Below are 10,352 nucleotides of genomic sequence, written 5' to 3' on the forward strand. Positions count from 1 at the left end.
GGAACCTGGTGGAAAGAGGAGTTCCAGGTATATACACAGACCTGTCCATGAAGGAGGCCAACAACAGCAGGAAAGTAAAACTGTTATGCTTAATTAACTGTAGTGCTTAATTTGTAATGAAAGAGGTGCCAGGGCTCAAGCAATTAGGTGCCGGGGTTCAAGCAAATTTTTTACTTTCATAACTGATGTGGCAAGTCCGGAGGTGCCGGGGCTCTGAACTGCCAAGCCTAGAGGTGTCGGGGCTCAGCCCTGGCACAAATTAAGCACTGCTTGTTGGTAAAAAGAGGTCTGTAGCACTCTGAAGCTCACCACTGCCTCAAGCCTCACAGCAGTCCTAGGAGCCCTGGGAACTATTGCTTCCCAAAGCAGAACAAAACTGTGGAACAACACAAGTTTTTCACTAGAGACCAGTCCAGAGGGGAAGGGATAGACCCCTATGTTACTGCCTTCTGCTCACTGGCTGCTACATGGAATTTTGGGGACTTGACAGGACAGGATAGTCTGCGGCATATGGAATTATCACCTGTGGGAGCGGCTGCTCTGGGAAGAGAGTCTCACATTATACAGATGTTAGACATGAAGCATGCAGCAGAAGCTTCAAGAGAGAAGATGGAAGCTCTAGGAGGCACAACACCCCCAGAAGTACATGCAGTGAGACAACAACAAAGGAGAGCCAGGGTTCCATACCCATAGTGAGATGCATTTACTGTGGGAGATAGCATGAGCGGGTAAAGGAGAAGCACGAGGACAGCATTTTTTTTTAAAGAAAATTGAATCATTTTAGCCATGTGGGCAAGAGCAGAAGCTCTCAGAGAGATTCAGTCAGACCTGCACAAGAGGGGAATGGCACATCAGACAGTGGTGATGACATCATGACTCTCTCATTGAGTCCGAGACCATATCATAGCATCTGTAGAGCCCAGTAAGCACCATGATGGTGGTAAAGAAGCCATCAAGCAAATTATGCATCTGCATAGACCCAAAGCCTCTGAACCTGGTATTGAAAAGATGATACTATCCACTTCCCAGAATTGATGACATTTTGCCAGAACTTTCCAAAGCCAGAATTATTATGGTCTGTGATGTGAGGAATGGGCTTTGGCAGATAAGTCTGGATAAAGAATCCAAAATACCGACAACCTTTGCAGCACCATTTGGTCATTACAGATGCCTGCACATACCCGTGGGAATGCTGTGTAGGGGTGTTTCAGAGGAGACTCACCCAAGCACTGGAAGGACTGCTTGGGGTGAAAATAACTGCAGATGATAGCCTCACTGCAGGTGAAAGGAACAATGATACAGAAGCTGAACAAGACCATGACAGAAAACTACAAGCTTTTCTACAACAATGCAGGGACAACATAAAACTTGAAAAAAATTGACTCAAACAGCATAGGGTGACATACAGTGGACATCTGCTTGCAACAGAGGGTCTAAATGCAAACCCCAACAAGATCATGCCAGTCAGAGACATGACAGACCAGTGGATGTGAACGGGGCACCGTGCTTCATAGGAATGATACATTTTCTGTCCAAGTTCTGTCTACACCTGGCTGTAGTAGTGGAATCCATACACCACAAAGCAGCATTTTGAGTGGGACTGGGCAGGTTCCCCACCGCAACCATTTACCATGCTGAAACAAAGGAAAATGGATGCCCCTGTCTTGAAGTACTACCAGCCAAGGGAGTCACTGACACTCCACAATGATATATCAGAGAATGGATTGGGTATAGCTCTTTTTCAGAAGCGACTGGTGTCTTATGACAGACCTGTCATAGAACCCTGTCAGACTGAATGGGGGTAAACCCACATAGAAAAAGAGCTTCTTGCTGTAGTATTTGGAGTGGAGTGATTCCATCAGTACAGCTATGGCCACTCAGTAACAGTGCAAATCCCTAGACCAGTGGTTCTCAACTGGGGGTCCACGGCCCCCTGGCAGTCTGCGAGCCCTTTCAGGAAGGCCTCAGGGCCCCATGGCTGAAACTTGGTGCCCCAAGCCCTAGTGCACACTGCAGGGCTGAAGCTGGGAGTGGGTGTGGGGCTGAAGCTGTCGGCCTCCCCCTCCTGCGTCCCCCAGTCCCCCGGTGTGAAGCCACGAATGGCATGGGGCTGAAGCCGGCAACCCCCGACCCCAAGCTAGGAGAGGCGCAGGAATGAAACCGGTGGTCTCTCCAAGCTGGGAGCCCCAGACCCGCCCAGTGCTGAAGCTGGGAGCCATGCCCCAAGATCCATGGGCAGAGTTGGGGGGGGGCCCACAGGTGTTGTCCCACCAAACTGCAGTGCCTTACCCAAAGTGGGGCAGTCCAGGGGCAGCTCCACCCACCCACCTCCTCCTCTTCCCCCAGCCCCTCTCAGGTCCAGCCCTCTGGCCAGGTTGTAGGTGGGAAGCCAGAGCCAGGCAGTGCTGGGCAGCTGCTCCTCTGGCTGCTGGTGCAATGGAGCAGGCAGCCATGGTATTCCCTGTTTGCTGCTAGTGCTCGGGGTTGAGCAGCCGGTACAAGCCGTTCAGGTGTGGGGACCCGGCTTGGGGGCCAGCAGAGCCCTCGGGGAGCAGCCATTGCAGGGGGAGCCCTCCTGGTACACAGATCCTAGCCATGCTTCTCTCTGCAACCTGAGCTACCCACCGTCCGCACAAAGCCCCTAGCTACTCCCTGCCTGCACCCTGAGCTACCTCTCTACTCGCGCGTTCCCTAGGTACCCCCTGCCTACACCCTGAGTGGTTTTCAAACTTTTTGAGCTGAGTCCCGCTTTGAGTTATATTTTTGGTTGTGCCTACTGCAACCCAGACAAGCTGGGTGGCCTGCTGAGGTGAGTCAGGGGGTGGTGCTCCCTTCCCAAGCCCTGCTGTGCAGAGCTGGCCTAAGCCCTGCCAGCCCTTGCCCCCCCCCCAAAAATAGAAGTCAACTGCTTATGCCCATGGGCTCCACACTCCAGGCCTGGAGCCCTGAGTCCCTCCCACTGCCTCCGCTGGAATTTTTATAGCATGTTAAGGGGGGCCTCAGCAAGAAAAAGTTTGAGAACCTGTGCCCTAGACCACAAATCCCTAGAGACAATCAGGACAAAACCCCTTCTTAGTGCTCCAAAGAGACTGCAGACCATGTTGATGCTCTCCAGTGCTGCCAAATTGAGATCTGATATCATCCAGGACAATTACTGGTGTTAGCTGACACGTTGGCACGGCATATATACTCACCATCAGTGAGTTGAGGGATCATGACACTGAATGCATTAGCATGCTGCACTATCTCCCAGTTTCAGCAGCAAAGCTGATGGAAATCAAAGGATATGTCTACACTGCAATTAGACATCCTTGGCTGGCCCGTGCCACCTGACTCAGGCTCCCGGGACTCAGGCTAAGGAGCTGTTTCATTGCAGTGTAGACATTCTGGCTTGGGCTGCAGCCTGAGCTCTGGGACCCTCCCATTTCACAGGGTCCTAAAGCCTAGACTCCAGCCCAAGTCTGAACTTCTACACTGCAATTAAACAGCCCCTTAGCCTGAGCCCCACAAGCCTGAGTTAGCTGGCCATCGTTTTTTAATTGTAGGGTAGATATATCCAAAGATAATGGATATGGTCCTAGACGAGATGAGACTGACAATAGAGTCAGATATTACAACATAAGAACAGCCATACTGGGTCAGACCAATGGTCCCTCTAGCCCAGTATCCTGTCTGCCAACTGTGGCCAGTGCCAGATGCTTCAGAGGGAATGAACAAAACAGGGCAATTATTGAGTGATCCATCCCTATGTCTGGTCCCAGCTTCTGGCTTTCAGAGGTTTAGCAACTCCCAGAGCATGGGGTTGTATCCCTGACCATCTTGGTTAATAGCCATTGATGGACCTATTCTACATGAACTTATCTAATTTTTTTGCACCCAGTTATACTTTTGGCGTTTAAACATCCTCTGGCAATGAGTTCCACAGGATGACTATGCGTTGTGTGAAGAAATACTTCCTTATGTGTGTTTAAAGCCTCTCTTTCTGTAGCCTCTCTATTGTGGGTTCATGAGTGGCTGGCCAGAGCATTCATGAACACAGCTAGGTGTGGTCCCTGCCTGTTGAGGTTGGTGTGAGTGCAAACTTGAAGGGCTTTGCAGCTTGTCAGAATGTCACAGTGCAAGAGAGAACCCAGATTGGATAGGGACATCCAACTACAGGCAGTCAACAGAATTATCCTCGCACAGTGGCAAGAAAACAAAAGCCAAGTACCAATAGGGGCAGAATTATATTTTCAACTTAAAGATGAGCTGAGTGTGTAGGATGAAATCATGTTTTGAGAACAGAGAAATGTAGTTCCCACCTCATTATATAGGGATGGCATGCAAAAAATACATGCCTCAAACCTTGGCATTGACAGCTGCCTCAGATAGGATCAAGAGTAGGTTTACTGGTTGGGAATGAATACAAAACTCTGCTCCTTGATTGAAGGGTGTGACACTTGTCAGTCTTGTGATAACCACTAGTAAAAATAAAATAAAAATAACCACTGTTATTCCATTAACTGCCCACACAAATATGGGAAAAAGTGGGAGTGGATTTATTTACTTTAAATGAAAAGCAGTGCTTGATTACAGTTAACTACTATTCAGTTTTTTGGAGGTTGATGCCCTGTATGACTCAAGAAGAAAATCAGTGATTGGCTAACAGAAGGCCCACTTTGTGAGGTATGGCATTCCAGACACCATATTCACTGAAAACAGACCGCAATTTACCTGGGAAGAATTCAAGGAAATTGCACGCACATGGAAGTTTGACCATCCCACTTCCTTCTTCCCAACATACCCACAGAGTAATAGGAAGGTGGTATCAGCTGTGAAAACAACTAAGAGTCTATTACATTAGGCTGTTTCTTTTGGTTCAGGCCACTTGTTAGCATTTTTGGCACACATGAAAGCCCCATCACGGGGGTGCCAAAACAGTACATTGCAGGTGCTATTGAGGCAAAGGACCAAAACCCTACTACTAATAAGGGGAGACCTGTTGCAGCCAGAAGGATGGAGATACTATTGAGAAGAGATGACTAATAATCAGAGAAAGCAGACACTAGACTATGACAGGTTAACCAAGGATCTACCGGCCCTGGAGATAGGCACTCCTGTGAGGATTCAGTTATTAGAGAGACACCAGAAAGAGTGGACTAGAGAGGTGCAGTGCACCCTGGTCAAACAAGGTGATGAAGTAAGAGGGACAAGTGATCCAAAGGAACAGGAGGCCCTTATGAACCAGCAGACACAGCACCAAGAGAGAACCTACAGAGATCATCACAGACTAGAGACCAACTTCACAGGGATGGAGAAGAATCCACAGATACATAGTTTGTTAGATTCAGAGACAGGTGACAGGAAAACAGAGGTCACTCCCGGTGTGGTCACCTGTTAAGGAGACCAAACTATCTCAAAGAGTATGTAACCTGCTGAGTCTGTGGTAAAGATGAGACTCCAAATTGGCAATGTGGCAAACTCAAGGGACATGGGCTGGGAGGCCTGGGTATCAATTATTTGTTTTAAATGTTTGTAAAATAGGGAACATATGTCATGATCAGTGGAACTGGAATCAGAGGACCCATGTTCCTTGGAGGGACTGTTATTAAGTGGATACCAGGAAAACAGGGAATGTGAGGGGCTGGGTTGGAAGGAATTCAGCCACATGGATAGACCAGTATATAGGGTTCAGTAAAGTTCCACCTATTCAATTTAACCTTCATTTAGCTTCACTCTTTGCCAATGAAACTGTCACCAGAGTGAAATGCCTGCAAGCTGCATGGAAACTTTATAAAAACATGACAGTAGAGGTTCAAACTATATGTTTATAGACTCGTAGATTTAAAGGTCACAAGGGACCATCATGATCATCTAGTCTGACCTCCTGCACATTGCAGGCCACAGAACCTCACCAACCCACTCCTGTAATAGACCCCTAACCTCTGCCTGTTTTATTGAAGTCCTCAAATCGTGGTTTAAAGACTCAAGTTTACAAGGTAATCCAGATCTTCTTGTATAATATTCTGTTCCTCCTCTGTATTGGCAATACTTCCCAACTGTGTGTCAGCCATAAATTTTATTAGCATACACCCACTTTTTGTGCCAGATCAACCTGATCTCCTTTGAGAAGATAACTGATTTTTTAGACAAAGGAAATGCAGTATATGATGGGGTGCAGCTGAGCACTCTGTCTCACCAATCTGGGTTCTCTCTTGCACTGTGACATTCTAACAAGCTGCAAAGCCCTTCAAGTTTGCACTCACACCAACCTCAACAGGCAGGGACCACACCCAGCTGCGTTCATGAATGCTCTGGCCAGCCACTCATGAACCCACAATAGAGAGGCTACAGAAGGAGGCTTTAAACACACATAAGGAAGTATTTCTTCACACAACGCATAGTCATCCTGTGGAACTCATTGCCAGAGGATGTTTAAACGCCAAAAGTATAACTGGGTGCAAAAAATTAGATAAGTTCATGTAGAATAGGTCCATCAATGGCTATTAACCAAGATGGTCAGGGATGCAACCCCATGCTCTGGGAGTTGCTAAACCTCTGAAAGCCAGAAGCTGGGACCAGACACAGGGGATGGATCACCCAATAATTGCCCTGTTCTCTTCATTCCCTCTGAAGCATCTGGCACTGGCTACTGTTGACAGACAGGATACTGGGCTAGAGGGACCATTGCTCTGACCCAGTATGGCTGTTCTTATGTTGTAATATCTGACTCTATTGTCAGTCTCACTCCTACTGGGACCAGCCATTAGCACCCTTATTTGGCTAACTGTTAGGTCAAAGGGGGATTTACAAAGTTGTCAGTAAATTGAGAATGAACAGAAAATCTTCCAGACCCACCTACAAATGTACAGCAGATGGGTAAATCTGAAATTAAGCATATCAGCTGTTGCTACTTAGGACATAGTTTCCAGCATCACTGTGAATTAATTGTCCAAGTTTTTAAAATGAGACATGACGATGGGTAACACAATATAATGAAGCCTTATCACCAGACTGTCTTATGTCACAGTAAATTCAATGAGATGACAATGATTTATGTAACCTTTGAAAAAACACAATATGGCTATGAATTAAGGCATTTGTAATTCTCTCACAGATATGAAGAACATGTTAGAATTGAGAATGAACAAACCGTAATACCATACAAAGAAATGCACAACGGCGAAGTCTAATTTTCATCAAAATGTGCTAACGCACAACCAGATCTTTTTTAATGACTTAAATTTTTTTTAGAAAAAACTACAGGACTAGATGTCTGTTAGCAAATGTTATTATTCTGTAACAAGTCAGTATCATATTATCTGTCAAGTGGATCAGCTACCTGTCACAATAAGTCAATATATTTCTCTACGTGCAGCACATAGTTTCCTTTCTGCCATAAGTTTTCGTAGTCTTATAACCCACCAATTCATCAGATGTTTTTCCCGTGTGCATGTAGAATTTTTTCACCGCAATTCTACCCATTTTTAGAAAGACACTCTTTAGTGTGGAACAAGTGTATTTGAGAAACATGATTTTGATTCGAAGGTTTTCTGTCTTCTCATCAAAAGAATTACTACCAAACATTCAATCAGATCTTTTGTTAATAAAACCAAGCTATGAAATCTACTCATAGAATAATAATAGAGAAGGGGAAAAAAGAATATGTCAATGTATTAGATGTTAAGTAAAATGATACTCCCAAAGGCTAATGGTTTTAGGAAATTTAGCTGGTATTAATCTAGTTCATACATAGTCTGTCTTGTAGAAAGAAAAATGTCTTGAAACAGTGTGTGTGGTAGGAAAATGTCTGTTTAGCTCATGAGCTCTGTTGAAATAGAACTGTGATTTGATCAGATGAAAGCTCCCTGCCAAAAGCAAAAATCTACCAGTCTAGCCACAGAACATAGTATCACCATACTCCCAAAGGGACATGTTGTTTGATACATTAGGATCCCAAGACTTTGCCACTAAGATGTGATCCATGAAAAACAAAAGAGCCAAAACCATGAACCTGCAAGAGAAAAGAGAACTCCACCCAAAATGGTCGTATTTCTTTTTACAAGCTTTCCATTGCTCCCACAGAACTTCCTACAGGTCTGACCAAGTGTAGTGGTCAAATATCCAAGTGAGCTAGTGGTTACAGAAAGACATATATGAATCCCAGCCTTTTGGATTTCAGCAGGAAGGTGCAATAGACTGTCATAGTTTTTGCATATATTGCTCCCCAAATCCTGAACTACATATGTTTCCCATAAATGCAGCAGATAATTTTCATTTGCAAGCAAGCCTGATGACAATGTAAACGATTGAGGCAACAGTATAGTCACCAGAGAGCAAATATAGCCAACAGGGACAAGGAAGAGCCCGGAAAGTTCAGCAAAGCCAAGTCATTATCCATTTTGCTTCTGTCTTGACTCACTCTGGCTGGAAATAAACTGCATCAATGAATCATGACACAGCAGTCTTGTTGGACATAAATCCAAAAGAATACAGAGAAATTAGTTTCAGTTTGTCCTTACTTTTGAGTTCACTCCATCAAATCTCATATCAAAATGCAGCTGCTAATTAAATCACTGCAGTTGTTTTTGCTTAATGGCTCCATATTGTTCTGTGAAACCCACTGTAATCAAATCTGGCCTAATCCATAATCTCTAAATCAGGTACTGGCTAAAAGTATGCCCTAAACTTTTTACACAATGCAGTCCATTATGTTTTTTGATGTTAACAATTTCCAGAAATATATGTTGAACCACAAATTTATTTTTAAGTCATGCGATTGATTTACAGAGCTGGCTTTTGGGACCCATGAAACTTTTGGCCAAGGAAAGTCTTAGATTAGTAAGAGAGGCTCTTTCTAGAACAATCCCAAATTTAATGTAGGATTATTAGGTGTGCTGCACTCTATACATATTGATTGCAGGAGAGAAAAAGAGAGAGAAGAAAAAGTGAAGGAGAGAATAAAAGGATTGGGAATCTATTATTAATCTGTTTGGACTCCTAAAATCTTAAAACCAATCCCTCCCTATTAGTCACATAGAATGAGCTTTTATAAAGTTTTTGTCAGCCATATACTCAATGTGGGTCTTGGCATGTTGACCTTCCTCCTTCCGTTTCCTTTGTTTGGCTCTTTAGCAGCAGTTAGTTCTATATTTGTTGATTTTAGCATTTCGCCTGTAGCTGAGAAATATATGGTGGAAGAACTTTTTCCCTATTGAGTGCCCTCTGCATATTTCCACTCTTGAGATGTGCTGACTGGGTTTTCAGACCCTGGAACCCCAGGTAGCTGTGCCTGCTGGAGTGCTTTTCTGCCCCCTCCCACCTGGCCCTTCAATGCTCCTGGACATTCTATGGGTGAGGCTACAAAAGGGGGACACGTTGCTTTGGTCAGTTCCTTCCAGTTGCCAGCCGCAATGGATTAAGAACTGGATGCTTCCTTCTTCAGGCCTCCGCTACTTTTTAGTAAATATTTAGAAAATTTGTGGCATTAGTTATCAATAGCATTTAAATTAGAGTAGTTTATTAGAATGTTAGGCAGTGTAGTTATGTTGGAGCATGGGTTGTGTTTTTGAAGAAACCCTGATGGCAGATTGAAAGATTAGGAAGCCTGGTGTGACAGGCCGTGTACCCCACACAGGCCCTGATGGCAGCACCTTTGAGAGAGCAAGAGCCAGACAGCCAAGCTTAATTGATGATGAAGTCCAGCTGAGGAGGGGCAGGGTGGTGATTATAAAGCCAGAAAGTTTGCAGCAGAAAATGGCTGTAGGAGGAGAGTCTGTAGTCACTCTTTGGTGGATGGAAGAGGTAGGAAGTGGTCCAGGGAGGCAGCAAGAAGTCTGAGGAAATAGCTTTTGGCTGCCAGGTACAGAATCCCTAGGCTGGAACCTAGAGGGTGGGTGTGGGTTCCCTTATGAGCTACCAAGGAAATGAAGGGGTAAAGGGATGTAAGCACTGTGGAGTCCAGAGATAGATGGATGATCTACTGTAAGGTCATTAGACTGTTACCCTAGAAGGGGTGGACTAAAATGTGACCTAGCCAGAGGGCCAAACTGTGGGAAAAGAAACCACCACAGTGATGGAGTGACTGTCAGCAGGGGGGCACTAGATGGGGAGACAGCAGCTACGCCGTGCCAATCCTGCAGTGGGTGAACCCCTTTACACAAAAATTTAAGTGCTGTGCTACTTGTCCTTACATCTTACTACTGTCATATGCAAAAACACAATGCCTTGCCTGCCTTAGAGAGAGAGACACTCCTCCTCCATGTGCTCTATTTGCACTGCTATTGCTCTGATAGTAAGGAAAGAGAGAGAGAACAGACTGCAGGCTCTACTTCTACAAAACCGTCAGCAGCCAAGTTCTCTGGATCTGAGGT

Source organism: Dermochelys coriacea, chromosome 1, assembly GCF_009764565.3.
Source record: "Dermochelys coriacea isolate rDerCor1 chromosome 1, rDerCor1.pri.v4, whole genome shotgun sequence".
NCBI classification, from domain to species: domain Eukaryota; kingdom Metazoa; phylum Chordata; order Testudines; family Dermochelyidae; genus Dermochelys; species Dermochelys coriacea.